Consider the following 13,406-nt stretch of genomic DNA (forward strand, 5'->3'; position numbering starts at 1 on the left):
GGTTATTGACCCCACACTTTTTTTTATACATGGAAATCTTTTAACTTTACATCTTTTTTTTACTTGATTTCTACAAACTCAATTGTTCACATAAAGAGTGAGTCCTTCCTAACATTTTCCTTAACCAGAAACCAACTAAAGATGAGGTATAAATAAAAACTCTGCATATTTTGCACCTGCAAATGTTTCACATAAATATGCTTTTTTTAAATAATAAAGAAAGAAATTTAATTTAAAAAAGTATTTTCCCAGGATAGTGATATGCATACTGTGGAAAATAAATGTGTGATGCAGCAGAAGAAAACAAACAGCTATTTACCTTAAAAATGCTCCATGAAAAGCAGTTAATATGAAGACATTAATTAAAAAATTGGTTGGAGTGAAACCCAGCAGCAACCACATCTCTCCAGGACAAGAGTTAGTTAGAATTTCAGAAAGAGCCACAAACGTATGCCTCCTTTTTATATTTCCTCCTATACTGATTTATTTCCATTTGCTACAACTAATTTATTAAATATCTGGCAAACCTACTATGCCAGAAATTAATAAATATGGCAGTTAGTTTGTCATTGGTCTCAATCCCGATTAAAAACACTTGTGAACATTTTCTTCAGAGTTCAAATAGATTAATTTATTTATAAAAGCATATTCAAAACAACAGAGGTTGTGCCAAAGTGCTGTACAAAAAAAGCATTAAAATAAACACAATACAATCATGCGAAAGCAGATTAATAAAACAATCAGTTATAACATCCACCAGAATCCCATCATGCACAGTGAAAGACAGAAGAAAACAAGCAGGTCTTAAGCTGACTTTTAAAAACCTCGATCGAGGATGAAGACCTGATGTGCAGAGCCAAGTCATTCCAAAGCCTAGGGGCAACAACTGAAAAAGCTCAGTCTCCCCTTGACTTCAGCCGAGATCTTGGCCCTACAAGGAGCAGTCGTCCAGATGGCCTCAGTGCTCTTGGTGACACGTAGGGGTGAAGGAGGTCACAGACATATTTTGGAGTGAGACCATGCAAGGCTTTAAAAACAAATAACAAGATTTTAAAATCAATGCAACACTTCACCGGTAGCCAATCAAAAATCTAGCGGCAAGATCTACACACATAATAAAGCAAACACATGTACAGTACAGAACTTTCCACATTATAAACACATACTTAGCTCAGTAATAAACATCAAGGCTAAAGGACATCTGCATAATGAATAATGTGTGCTGTCTAACAAATTATTATTTTAATTAAGAATGAGAGAAGTCAGTACAACTTGTTACCAACTGCACCACTTCAAATGAGATCAAGATTCAACTCGATAAACCCTTAAAATAACCATTATGCTTGGTTAAACGTAAACAGGGCAATTGCATGGACATTTACATAGATGTTTACAACTTTATCATGCAAAGGCAGATTATCAGTCCTGAGAAGCTGTTTCATTGTTGAGAGTTCATGATTTTTCTGCTCAAAAATACAAAAGATAAAATTAAATGATGTACCTGGATAATCAACTAAGGTTAATAATCCCATGTTAAATTGTCACAGGTGTGTGTTACTCCGGTGTGTTTAATTGCTTCATTAGTTCAGGCACAAGACCCCCTAAGGCTTGCTTCTACCCACAGACTACATTTGGAGTCTGCAGTTGCCATTGCTTAACATGAGGACAAGAGCTGTGCCAATGAAAGTCAAATAAGCCATTATGAGGCTGAAAAACTAAACTATTAAGAGACTGAGTAAAACCTTTGGATTATCTAAATCAACTTACTAGAATGTCATCATGGAGAAAGAACACACTGCTGAGCTCAGTATTCGCAAAGAGAATAGTAGGTCAAGAAGACCTCCACTGCTGATGACAGATGGTAAAGAAAAAAGCCCCAACTGCCTGTCCCAAACACAGAGGCCACACTGCAAGATGTAAACTACTAATTGGCCACAAAAACCAGAATAGTAAGATTACAGTTTCTGAAAAGTACTTAAAGAGACTGTAGAATTCTGGAAATGGTCTTGTGGACAGATAAGATAAAGATGAACCTGTATCAATGTGATGGCAAGAGCAAAGTGTGGAGGCAAAGGAACTGCTCAAGATCCAAAGCATACCACCTCATCTGTTAAACATGGCACTAGGGGTGTTATGGCTTAGGCATGTATGGCTACTACAGGTTCTTGCATGCTTACCTTCACTGATGATGGGACTGCGGATGGCAACAGCACAATGAGGTTTAGAGAAATATCTTTTTATCTGCTCAAAAGCTCAAGTTCCAGTAATGGCCCCCAAACTCATAGATGGTGCTTCATCCCAAAAGATGATAATGATCCCAAACATACTGCTAAGGCAACACAGGAATTTTTCAAAACTATAAAATGGAAAATTCTTGAAATCCAGGCCTTCCATATGCTGAGGAGAAAATTTAAGGAGACAAACCCCAAAACAAGCAGGAGATGAAGATATCTGCATTACAGGCTTGTATAAATCAGACTTCAAACGGTCATTGCATACAAGGGACATGCAACAAAGTACTAAATATGACGGCTTTAATATACCAACCATTGCTATTGTCCCAAACATTATGGTGCCTTAAAATGGGGGGGGGGGGGGGGGGACTAAATATTGTATAAAAAGTGTTGTCATTTCTACATGGTGTGACTAAAGTGTATGCAAATACCCTTAAATTAAATTCTGTGATGTGCACTTTAAATCAAATCTGAACTGTAATTGTTAAAAACTGTGCAAAAGAGAGATATATGTGTCTTTGTCTTAAATATTATGGAGGACATTGTTCTACTCACGAAGTGACCAAATGCAGAGATAAACTTCACATCCAAATAACAGACTGAGAACATCACTCAGGGTGCTTTCCTCAGGTAAGGAAAAGCTGCTACTCATGTTATTTCAATGTTCTTTTCTTTTTCAGAACATAAATAAATGATGACCACCACTTGCTTATCTCAGTGCCCTATAGGTCTGGTGACAAATAACATCTTGGTTTTTTTTAAAGTATTCTGATAAAGATGAAAGAAAAATAGTAAAACATCAGCTGGGGATTACCAAAATATCTAATCTAGTACAAGCAAAACTAAAACTCTACCCTGTAAATATTGCACTCTCACCACATGAACAAAAAGTTGTTTAACTATTAATTTTTTTATGGTGTAAGTGAAAGTACCACATGGGAAAAGAGAAAGTGAAATTAAATTAATCTAATCTGGTGACAAATAACGTTTTGTTTTTAAAGTATTCTGATAAAGATGAAAGAAAAAAGATAAAACATCAGCTGGGGATTACCAAAATATCTATAATCTAGTACAAGCAAAAATAAACCTCTACCCTGTAAATATTGCACTCTCACCACATGAACAAAAAGTTGTTTAACTTAATTTTGAACTGAAAGAAAGTGAAATTAAATCAATCTAATTCGTCAGTAAAAAAAAGAAACTAAGAAAGATAAAAATTTCTCAGTCAAGGATTAAAATAAATAAATAAATAAAGCCGATTTAATAATGATTAATTGCCTAAATAAAAGTGGGTGAAACCAGGAATCTTCATATTTAAGGTAACTTTATACATAAACTTTATAGGTGCAATATGCCTCCACCAGGGGGCAGTACAAATGACATCACAGTGCAGTATTTCTGCAGAGGATCATTATTATAATAGCTAATTGAAATGAACACATTTTTCAGCATGCTAAATTTAATTTAACACTATTAATACTTGAATTATACTTTTATTCTACATTGACATTTTCCCAAAAAGATAATTTCCCTGAATACAATTCACTTAAACCTTTAATCTTTATCCCTTACCTAACTTTACTGCCATTTGCAAGGTATTTGATGGTCCAAAGTGGTAAATTGCAATATATAAAATAACCTACGACTTAATAGTATATGAAATAACTACCAAGAAAGATGGAAAAATAAAACTGGATTACTTTGTGAAGAAACAATATTTTTATAATGTTTACAATGAAAGAAGCTCTATAAACTTAAAAATCCATCAATAGGTATAAAAACGATTAGAGAAATTAAGGCTTTAACCTGGCTGTAGTGTGTTTAACAGTATTTGTGGTGTCCTTTTGGTAATTTGGAAGCCAAAACTGTCTTCTTTCAGAAATTGTATTTATCTTTCAGTTCTTTTATATATAAACTAGGGGGCTTCGCCCCCTGCTCGCTTCGCTCGCCAACCCCTTGCGTTGGGGCATGATAAAGAGTGAGATGTATGAATTAGATATAGAATAGTGTGCAGGTTTGGATGATGCCTATATAAATACAAAATAGAGTGTTTGGCATAGAGTAATGTTTTATTGGAATATTTCTCTGTATACAACATTAGTAGTAAAGATAGTGTCTTGTCTTTGAATGAGTCTTCCTTGGCATGGATCATTTTTAACTTTAAGTTTAATGTGAGATGAACGTCGAACACATGAGAAGGCAACATAAAGATGTCCATGTCCAAAAAACGGGTTCAGAGAGGCAGATCCCAACCTTGTCCATGGTTTGTCCTTGTGATTTGTTGATGGTCATGGCAAATGCAGGTTTAATGGGGAACTGTCGGTGTTTCAATGTAAAAGGTAATTCCAGGTCAGAACTCATAAGGTCAATTCCAAGAATGAGAACAGTATTGTTAGCATGTGAATCTGAAAGAACTGTTGCTTGAATAACATCGTGTGTTATGGTGTTGACGACTAACCGTGTGCCATTGCATAAACCCTGTTTAGTGTTAAGGTTTCTTAATAGCGTGATTATTGTTCCGTTTTTAAGGGTAAGGTTGTGTTGTGGTCATCCGTCCGGGTTAATAGTGTTCAAATATTCTAAGGGGAAATTCAGATGTTCATTGTCGTCATCAGAGTCAACTTTGTCAGAGCTTAGAAAGAGCCGTGTCTCTCCAGGAAGTAATGAAATGACCTGTTTAATAATGTGATTAACATTAATATTTTTTGGACATAATATAGTGCGTTGTGTTAGCCACATATGCGAAAGCAGTAAGGGCCATTGCCTTTTGGTGTCCTGTTATGTTCTCCGGTAGATGGAAAAGCAAATGAACTATTGTAGGATCTAATGCAGTTCATAAAGTTTTTACTTTCAGGCACATCCTTAGTTAGAAGCTTCTGTAGATATTCAGGATATGAATGTAAAGGAGGCTTTCTAATCTGCCCCTTTTGACAACAACGTGTAAATTCATTATTTGTATTGCCAGTTGTTTCTTCTGTGAAGTTAAGTGAATGACAATGATTGCAAATGATTCATTAATCCCAATGAATTTTCCTCAATAGTGGACTCATTATTGAAAGCGTTGTCAGCCAACTGGCGTAAGCGTTTAGCAGACGTCTGGCGTTGATGTCTGCGACGGGCATGTTTTGCTTGTGGCGTTTGAGTGCCGCGTTGTTGCATGTCCATTATTTGTGACGCGCTATTTTTGATTTTTAATTGATTCGCCTCCGCTTTGCGCAAAGTCCGTTTCACTCTACGTCGTGCATTGTTTGTATCGTGCCTTGTCCGGTTTTGTATGTCGGTCAGTTGAGCTTTCTGCTTTTTGAGTCCCGCTTGCTTGTTTTCTGGCCGGTCATATGCGCGTTGCTTTGCTCCCTTTTTTGTATGTCTGAGTCGCGAGCTCTTTCTTTTGAAATCGTGCTTGTTTCGATGCAGCACTTTGAGATGTATGCGCCGCCGTGTATTGTTTTGGTTTCATTCGTGTTCGTATGTTTGGTCCCGTTATCCGATCCGAATCGTTTTGTACCCGTGACCGTGTATGCATGACTTGTTTGTTCCTCAGCGTGCGAAATATGGATAAGTATTAAGGAGGATCGCACTCACTGTTAATATGGAGCCTTTTCTCCAGTTGAACGGTTAATAGTGCTTTATTTTAATGAGATCCACCTATGCTGCCTAGTGTGAAGGTTTTGAGATGACGTATGTTTAATATGGACGTTTCCTTTAGATATGTGGCTTTGGGTGTCACTTCTTATTGATTTGGGGGGGGGGGGGGGTGTGTGTGGGTGAGGATTGTTGTTGCGCGCGCGTCTTTTTTCGTTTTGTGTTCCAGGGGCTTGTTGAATACCCCTCTTTGTGTGTGTCCCGTCCGTTGCTTGTAGGGTTTGTGGGGTGGTTTTGTGTTCTTTTTTTTTGTGTTCCAGGGGCTTGTTAAATCCCCCTCTTGGTGTGTATCCCGTCCGGTGCCTGTAGGGGGGGGAGCCTTGCCGTTGTGCGCGAGCGTCTTCTTTTTTTTTGTGTGCTAGTTTCGTGTGCAATGGGTTTCGTGCGGTGCCTGCCTTTGACTACATTTTTCTTTGCCTTTTCCCTTTTTCTGTGCTTGCGGCGTCTCATTTCTTTGTCCTCTTGTTTCTTTGCTCACTCCTTTTTTCTGTGGTCTTGTCCGCCTCTCGTGGCCCCTCATCCGCCTCTCGCGGCCCTTTCTTGCGCCTGCGCAGTACGTCTTTTTGCAGCCACGGCCCATGGCTGGATGTGCCTGCTTCCATCATCCGGTTTAGCATTCTCGGTTAGTAATATGGATTTGTGCATGAAATATAATTTAAGGCAATGTATTTTCAGTTATCTTGGTATATACATGCAGAGTTTTTTGTGTGAAAATGGCGTAGTTGAGGAGTTCATTGAAAGTACAAGATGTGTTTAGCAGTAATCACTCCTCCGTTTTAAGGTTTTGTATTTTTCAAAAATTTAGGGAACAGCTGCTGGGCAGTACTCTTTGCTTTACTGGCAAAAGATCATGCATATGGGTGCAGCACCCTTACCATTTTATAGCACATATATATTTTTTTGATGGTTCAGTGGTTAGCACTGCTTAAGGATTCTGCTTCCTAGATATGAACCCCAAACCCAACGGCTGTCTGCCCATTCTCTCAGTTTCTTCCAGGAGTCAGAAGAGTCGCAGAGAACTCGAGACCATCTGGCAAGAGCCCCATGTAGTGACTCCAGGTGTCCCTGCAAAACCCTTAAAGTGTCCAGATCAATTTCAAGTTACATGTCCTATTTGTGGGTCACTGGGAGGCTACACGTAGACTGTTGAGCCTACACCTTACCCCTTTGTCTAACTGGGAAATTTCTACCATCTCCCCAAAGTAAAAAGTTTGTGATCCTGCAGTGATCAGTTCCAGGTGATCTCAACACAGGGGCATAGCTCTCCCATTGGAAGTCTGCTAAATCCACCAGGACATCTCACACAACACAAATTCTTGCCCTGTATCCTCTCACTACTGCTGCAGTGCTTTGGACTTCAAACCCTGAGTTTGTGGGTTCAAATCCCTCCACAGACCGTGTTTAACCCTGAGCAAGTCACTTCACCTGTCTGTGCTCTAACTGGAGAAAACAAAAAAGAAATGTAAACAATTGTGTCTGAAATGCTGAAAAGTCACTTGTGTTGGCCAAATTAATGATTTAACTTCTCCAATTTTTTTTACAATTGGTGTGCCTTTGGATCACTTCCCCTGAAAGGGCTAGACTTCAGAATCCATATTACTAACCGAGAATGCTAAACCGGATGATGGAAGCAGGCACATCCGGCCATGGGCCGTGGCTGCAAAAAGACGTACTGCGCAGGCGCAAGAAAGGGCCGCGAGAGGTGGATGAGGGGCCACGAGAGGCGGACAAGACCACAGAAAAAAGGAGTGAGCAAAGAAACAAGAGGACAAAGAAATGAGACGCCGCAAGCACAGAAAAAGGGAAAAGGCAAAGAAAAATGTAGTCAAAGGCAGGCACCGCACGAAACCCATTGCACACGAAACTAGCACACAAAAAAAAAGAAGACGCTCGCGCACAACGGCAAGGCTCCCCCCCCTACAGGCACCGGACGGGATACACACCAAGAGGGGGATTTAACAAGCCCCTGGAACACAAAAAAAAAGAACACAAAACCACCCCACAAACCCTACAAGCAACGGACGGGACACACACAAAGAGGGGTATTCAACAAGCCCCTGGAACACAAAACGAAAAAAGACGCGCGCGCAACAACAATCCTCACCCACACACCCCCCCCCCCCCCAAATCAATAAGAAGTGACACCCAAAGCCACCTATCTAAAGGAAACGTCCATATTAAACATACGTCATCTCAAAACCTTCACACTAGGCAGCATAGGTGGATCTCATTAAAATAAAGCACTATTAACCGTTCAACTGGAGAAAAGGCTCCATATTAACAGTGAGTGCGATCCTCCTTAATACTTATCCATATTTCGCACGCTGAGGAACAAACAAGTCATGCATACACGGTCACGGGTACAAAACGATTCGGATCGGATAACGGGACCAAACATACGAACACGAATGAAACCAAAACAATACACGGCGGCGCATACATCTCAAAGTGCTGCATCGAAACAAGCACGATTTCAAAAGAAAGAGCTCGCGACTCAGACATACAAAAAAGGGAGCAAAGCAACGCGCATATGACCGGCCAGAAAACAAGCAAGCGGGACTCAAAAAGCAGAAAGCTCAACTGACCGACATACAAAACCGGACAAGGCACGATACAAACAATGCACGACGTAGAGTGAAACGGACTTTGCGCAAAGCGGAGGCGAATCAATTAAAAATCAAAAATAGCGCGTCACAAATAATGGACATGCAACAACGCGGCACTCAAACGCCACAAGCAAAACATGCCCGTCGCAGACATCAACGCCAGACGTCTGCTAAACGCTTACGCCAGTTGGCTGACAACGCTTTCAATAATGAGTCCACTATTGAGGAAAATTCATTGGGATTAATGAATCATTTGCAATCATTGTCATTCACTTAACTTCACAGAAGAAACAACTGGCAATACAAATAATGAATTTACACGTTGTTGTCAAAAGGGGCAGATTAGAAAGCCTCCTTTACATTCATATCCTGAATATCTACAGAAGCTTCTAACTAAGGATGTGCCTGAAAGTAAAAACTTTATGAACTGCATTAGATCCTACAATAGTTCATTTGCTTTTCCATCTACCGGAGAACATAACAGGACACCAAAAGGCAATGGCCCTTACTGCTTTCGCATATGTGGCTAACACAACGCACTATATTATGTCCAAAAAATATTAATGTTAATCACATTATTAAACAGGTCATTTCATTACTTCCTGGAGAGACACGGCTCTTTCTAAGCTCTGACAAAGTTGACTCTGATGACGACAATGAACATCTGAATTTCCCCTTAGAATATTTGAACACTATTAACCCGGACGGATGACCACAACACAACCTTACCCTTAAAAACGGAACAATAATCATGCTATTAGGAAACCTTAACACTAAACAGGGTTTATGCAATGGCACACGGTTAGTCGTCAACACCATAACACACGATGTTATTCAAGCAACAGTTCTTTCAGATTCACATGCTAACAATACTGTTCTCATTCTTGGAATTGACTTTATGAGTTCTGACCTGGAATTACCTTTTACATTGAAACACCGACAGTTCCCCATTAAACCTGCATTTGCCATGACCATCAACAAATCACAAGGACAAACCATGGACAAGGTTGGGATCTGCCTCTCTGAACCCGTTTTTTTGGACATGGACATCTTTATGTTGCCTTCTCATGTGTTCGACGTTCATCTCACATTAAACTTAAAGTTAAAAATGATCCATGCCAAGGAAGACTCATTCAAAGACAAGACACCATCTTTACTACTAATGTTGTATACAGAGAAATATTCCAATGAAACATTACTCTATGCCAAACACTCTATTTTGTATTTATATAGGCATCATCCAATCCTGCACACTATTCTATATCTAATTCATACATCTCACTCTTTATCATGCCCCAACGCAAGGGGTTGGCGAGCGAAGCGAGCAGGGGGCAGAGCCCCCTAGTACCTTTAGAACTTACTCTGAACAAACACAACTCATGCTAAATCCAAGTAAACAACCAAACAACTTTAGCTAGGTAATCTTTCAATATTTCAATAATGCTTTAACCTGGCATACATGGTAAATATGAAAAACATACAGCTGAATGATTCAAATCAGGGTCACACAGCAAGCTTCTTACCATTTGGTTATTGCTTTAGTTGTTGCAGTCTCTTCTCTTCTTAAACCAGTTGTGATGCTAGCATGTGCTGGGACGGTCATCTTTCTTTTATAGGGAGCCATAGAGTGCTACACTATGTAAGATGTGGTATCAGCTGAATTTGGACAACTGATAAATTCCCATGGTCTGGCTGCTTGTTAGTTAAGTCATTTTAGCTAGCCATTAAACATCTATCCATCGTCCAACCCGCTTTATCCCAACTACAGGGTCACGGGGGTCTGCTGGAGCCAATCCCAGCCAACAAGGCAAGAAACAAACCCCTCGCCAGCCCAGCAACCACAGGGTGTGCACACATACGCAATTTGTAGAATCGCCAATGCACTTTGGGAGGAAACCGGAGTACTCGGAGGAAACCCACACAGACACGGAGAGAACATGCAAACTCCACAGAGGGAGAACCCAGGAAGCGAACCCGGGTCTCCTAACTGTGAGGCAGCAGCGCTACCCACTGCGCCACTGTGCCGCCTGCCATTAAACATGTTAATTTTAAATTATCAAGCCCCCATTTAACATCTTTTTATAAGCATACACACTGGTGAAATTATTCAAAATTAAATATATACATTCTAAATCTAATGATATCTTTACTTGCATTTTTTTTTTACATTTGCATATCCCTCAGAATCTAACACTTTTTTAAAACACAATTTGTCACCACACTATCCTATTTTTCTTGAAAAAGATATGAATCATTGGTGATGTGGCTCCCTATGATCTAATCAGCTCATTTGCATCTTCCTTCTGTTCTCATAACAGAACACTTTGATCACACAATACAGACAAAGTCAGCTTTCCCTTGTGAGCCCAGTATACACAGTTTATATTTAAAGCTGCATTTAAATAATCATAAAATAGAAAAACAGTTAAACTAAACAGAAATTAAATATTACGAGTCATATTTAGCAAATTGTAATAATTTTATCCTTGTTACGTTGGCATTCATTGACTGAATGATTGACTATTATTTGTCCTGTAAGTCCCTGTCCTTGTTTTTTTATGTTTCTGCAGCTATATGCATTTGAATTACACATTAGGATTAATCTAATCTAATCTAATCTAATCTAATCTAATCTAATATAATATAATATAATATAAAATAATATAATATAATATGTTTATTAACAAGAACACCAATATAAAAAGAACTTTAGTGGTTAATGGGCCTTTTTTTACACACTTTTACATTTACAACATTTGCTGTAGTCACAGGATTTTGTGGGATTCTCTGAAATTTTTGAGGTATCCCATAGTCAGACAAGATGTCTAAACTGTTTAGGAAAACAGTTAAGTTTCACTGGTGTCATTGGAATACATTGCACAATGTAAACGGCAGCACGTCTAAGTATAAGAGTAAAGGGAGTATGGCGGTTTATTATTGTTTTTGGCGAGAGATGAAAAATTGGTCCACATTTACTTGAAATGTTTTTTTTGTGTGAACCAGTTGTGGTTCAAGATGTTGCTGTGAAATGTAGTCCAAACAATGTGAGCAGACTTGGCTTTTAAACCACCAAAATGGAGAGAAAATGAGGCGTCAAAGGAGAAGATATGTTAACTGACAAAAAAAGTGGCTAAATACAGTATGATTATCATCAGGCAAACTTGAATCAAAAGTAGCAGAAGAAATGTGAAAAGCAAAAGCCAGACAAAGAGGGAATAAAAATGTCTATTTATCTGAAGAGAAGAATGAGTAATTTGAGTTTCAAAAAGAACTGAAGGTGCAAGATGTGGTTAGAAAACCATTTGCAGATAGACAGCTAAAGAACTGGCCCTCTAGAAATCAGTTGTGGCTCAGAGAAGATGCAAAAACACTTGATGGTGCACTCACATTAGAGTGAATAAAGTGCAGGAATAAACTGCCTGAGAAGTTTAAGACTAAAGCAAAGGGTGAAGTGGGTTCAGACAAGATGGGGTCAGAAAAGCAAACACGGGGCAAGCAACCTATTGGTAGCTTGTACCCTAAACTAAGTGAGTATAAGGAACGGTGGAAGGTAGTGAAGCCCTTCAATTGAGGATTCAACATGTTTTGTACAGTAGAAGTGCAAACAATGCAGGTTGGGGACTGACATTCATATACACCTTTGACAAACTTTTGGGGAAAGGACAGACACAGAACCTTTTAGCTCTAATTGACACAACAGCCAAAGTAACCTTGATACATGGTGATCCAGATAAATTTAGTGGCAAAACAGTTTGTGTGACATGATATTTAAATTTTATTTTGGGATAAAAGCTTTGATACTCAGTGCAGTAAAATAATGGGGGTAGGACATGCAAAGTGGACACCACTGGTGATCCCTGCATCAGACCAGGTGGTCTACATTAAAAAATAGAGATTTTCAGGGGGTACAAGGACATAGGTGAAACTGTGCAGAAGTTACTGAGAGTAGAGGTCATCAGACTGGCCACAAGTCCTTTTAAGTCTCCAGTATGGCCTGTAAAGAAGCTCTGTTGCTTTTGATGAATGGCAGTCGATTACAGAGCTTTGAACAGCAAAGCACCACCTTTGACAGTTGCAGTACCTGAAATTGTAACTATAATTGGGAGGTGTAATACAGAAGGTGAAGGAGTGACCTGTAGTAGTTGACCTAACAAGCGCTTTATTTTACTGCAGTTAAACAGGAAAGCTAAGATCAGTTTGCTTTCATAAGGGAGGACAGCCAGTATACATTCCAAGTGTTGTCTCAAGGCATCTACATAGCCCATGTTTGTAGCATGGCATTGTAGCAAGAGACTTAACCAGCTACCTAAGTAGATTACCATCAGGAGATGATCCTAGCACAGTGGTTGAAAAGCTGCAGAAGCTCATTTTCTACATAAGACAGAGAGGATGGGCTGTGAATAAAAATAAAAGATACAAGGAAGAAAGAGAGAGAGAATTTTGGGGGGCATGTTGGGTAGGCAAGGAAAAACAAATACTTAAGAAAGTTATTGAAATTATTTTGAAGATTCCTGCTACAACCAGCAAAATGGTTGCACAGTTCTTTGTATGAAGAGGAATTTCACTCCTCACTTGGGGAAAATTTTAGGTACTTAGATATAAAGGTCAGTTCACCGTCTACCGTTACGTCACTCACAGATTTACTGTATGGGTCATCAGAAGATAACACACAATCTTCTGTAATAATTTGAGTAAATGCCACAGTTAATGTTTCCATATACTGTCAAAACTTTGTTTAAAATCAATAGAATTGTTATACAAGGTGCAATATTTCTCATAATACCTTTCTAACAACTGTTGAATTATTAATTACTGATCAATGGATCCTCTGCCCATCCTAAATCCTGCCTGTTTCTCTACCATTATACCCTTCACATATCTCTTCATTCTCTGTTTCAGGATCCTTGTGTACACCTTGCATTGA

General features: G+C 39.0%; 1 protein-coding gene across 1 annotated transcript in view; it reads right to left on the minus strand.

Annotated features, from left to right (window-relative positions):
- Positions 1–13,406, minus strand: part of LOC114669508 (presenilins-associated rhomboid-like protein, mitochondrial) — a 1,019,231-nt gene that overhangs the window by 336,978 nt on the left and 668,847 nt on the right. The gene's annotated exons all lie outside the window — the stretch shown is intronic.

Source organism: Erpetoichthys calabaricus, chromosome 2 (genome assembly GCF_900747795.2).
Source record: "Erpetoichthys calabaricus chromosome 2, fErpCal1.3, whole genome shotgun sequence".
NCBI classification, from domain to species: domain Eukaryota; kingdom Metazoa; phylum Chordata; class Cladistia; order Polypteriformes; family Polypteridae; genus Erpetoichthys; species Erpetoichthys calabaricus.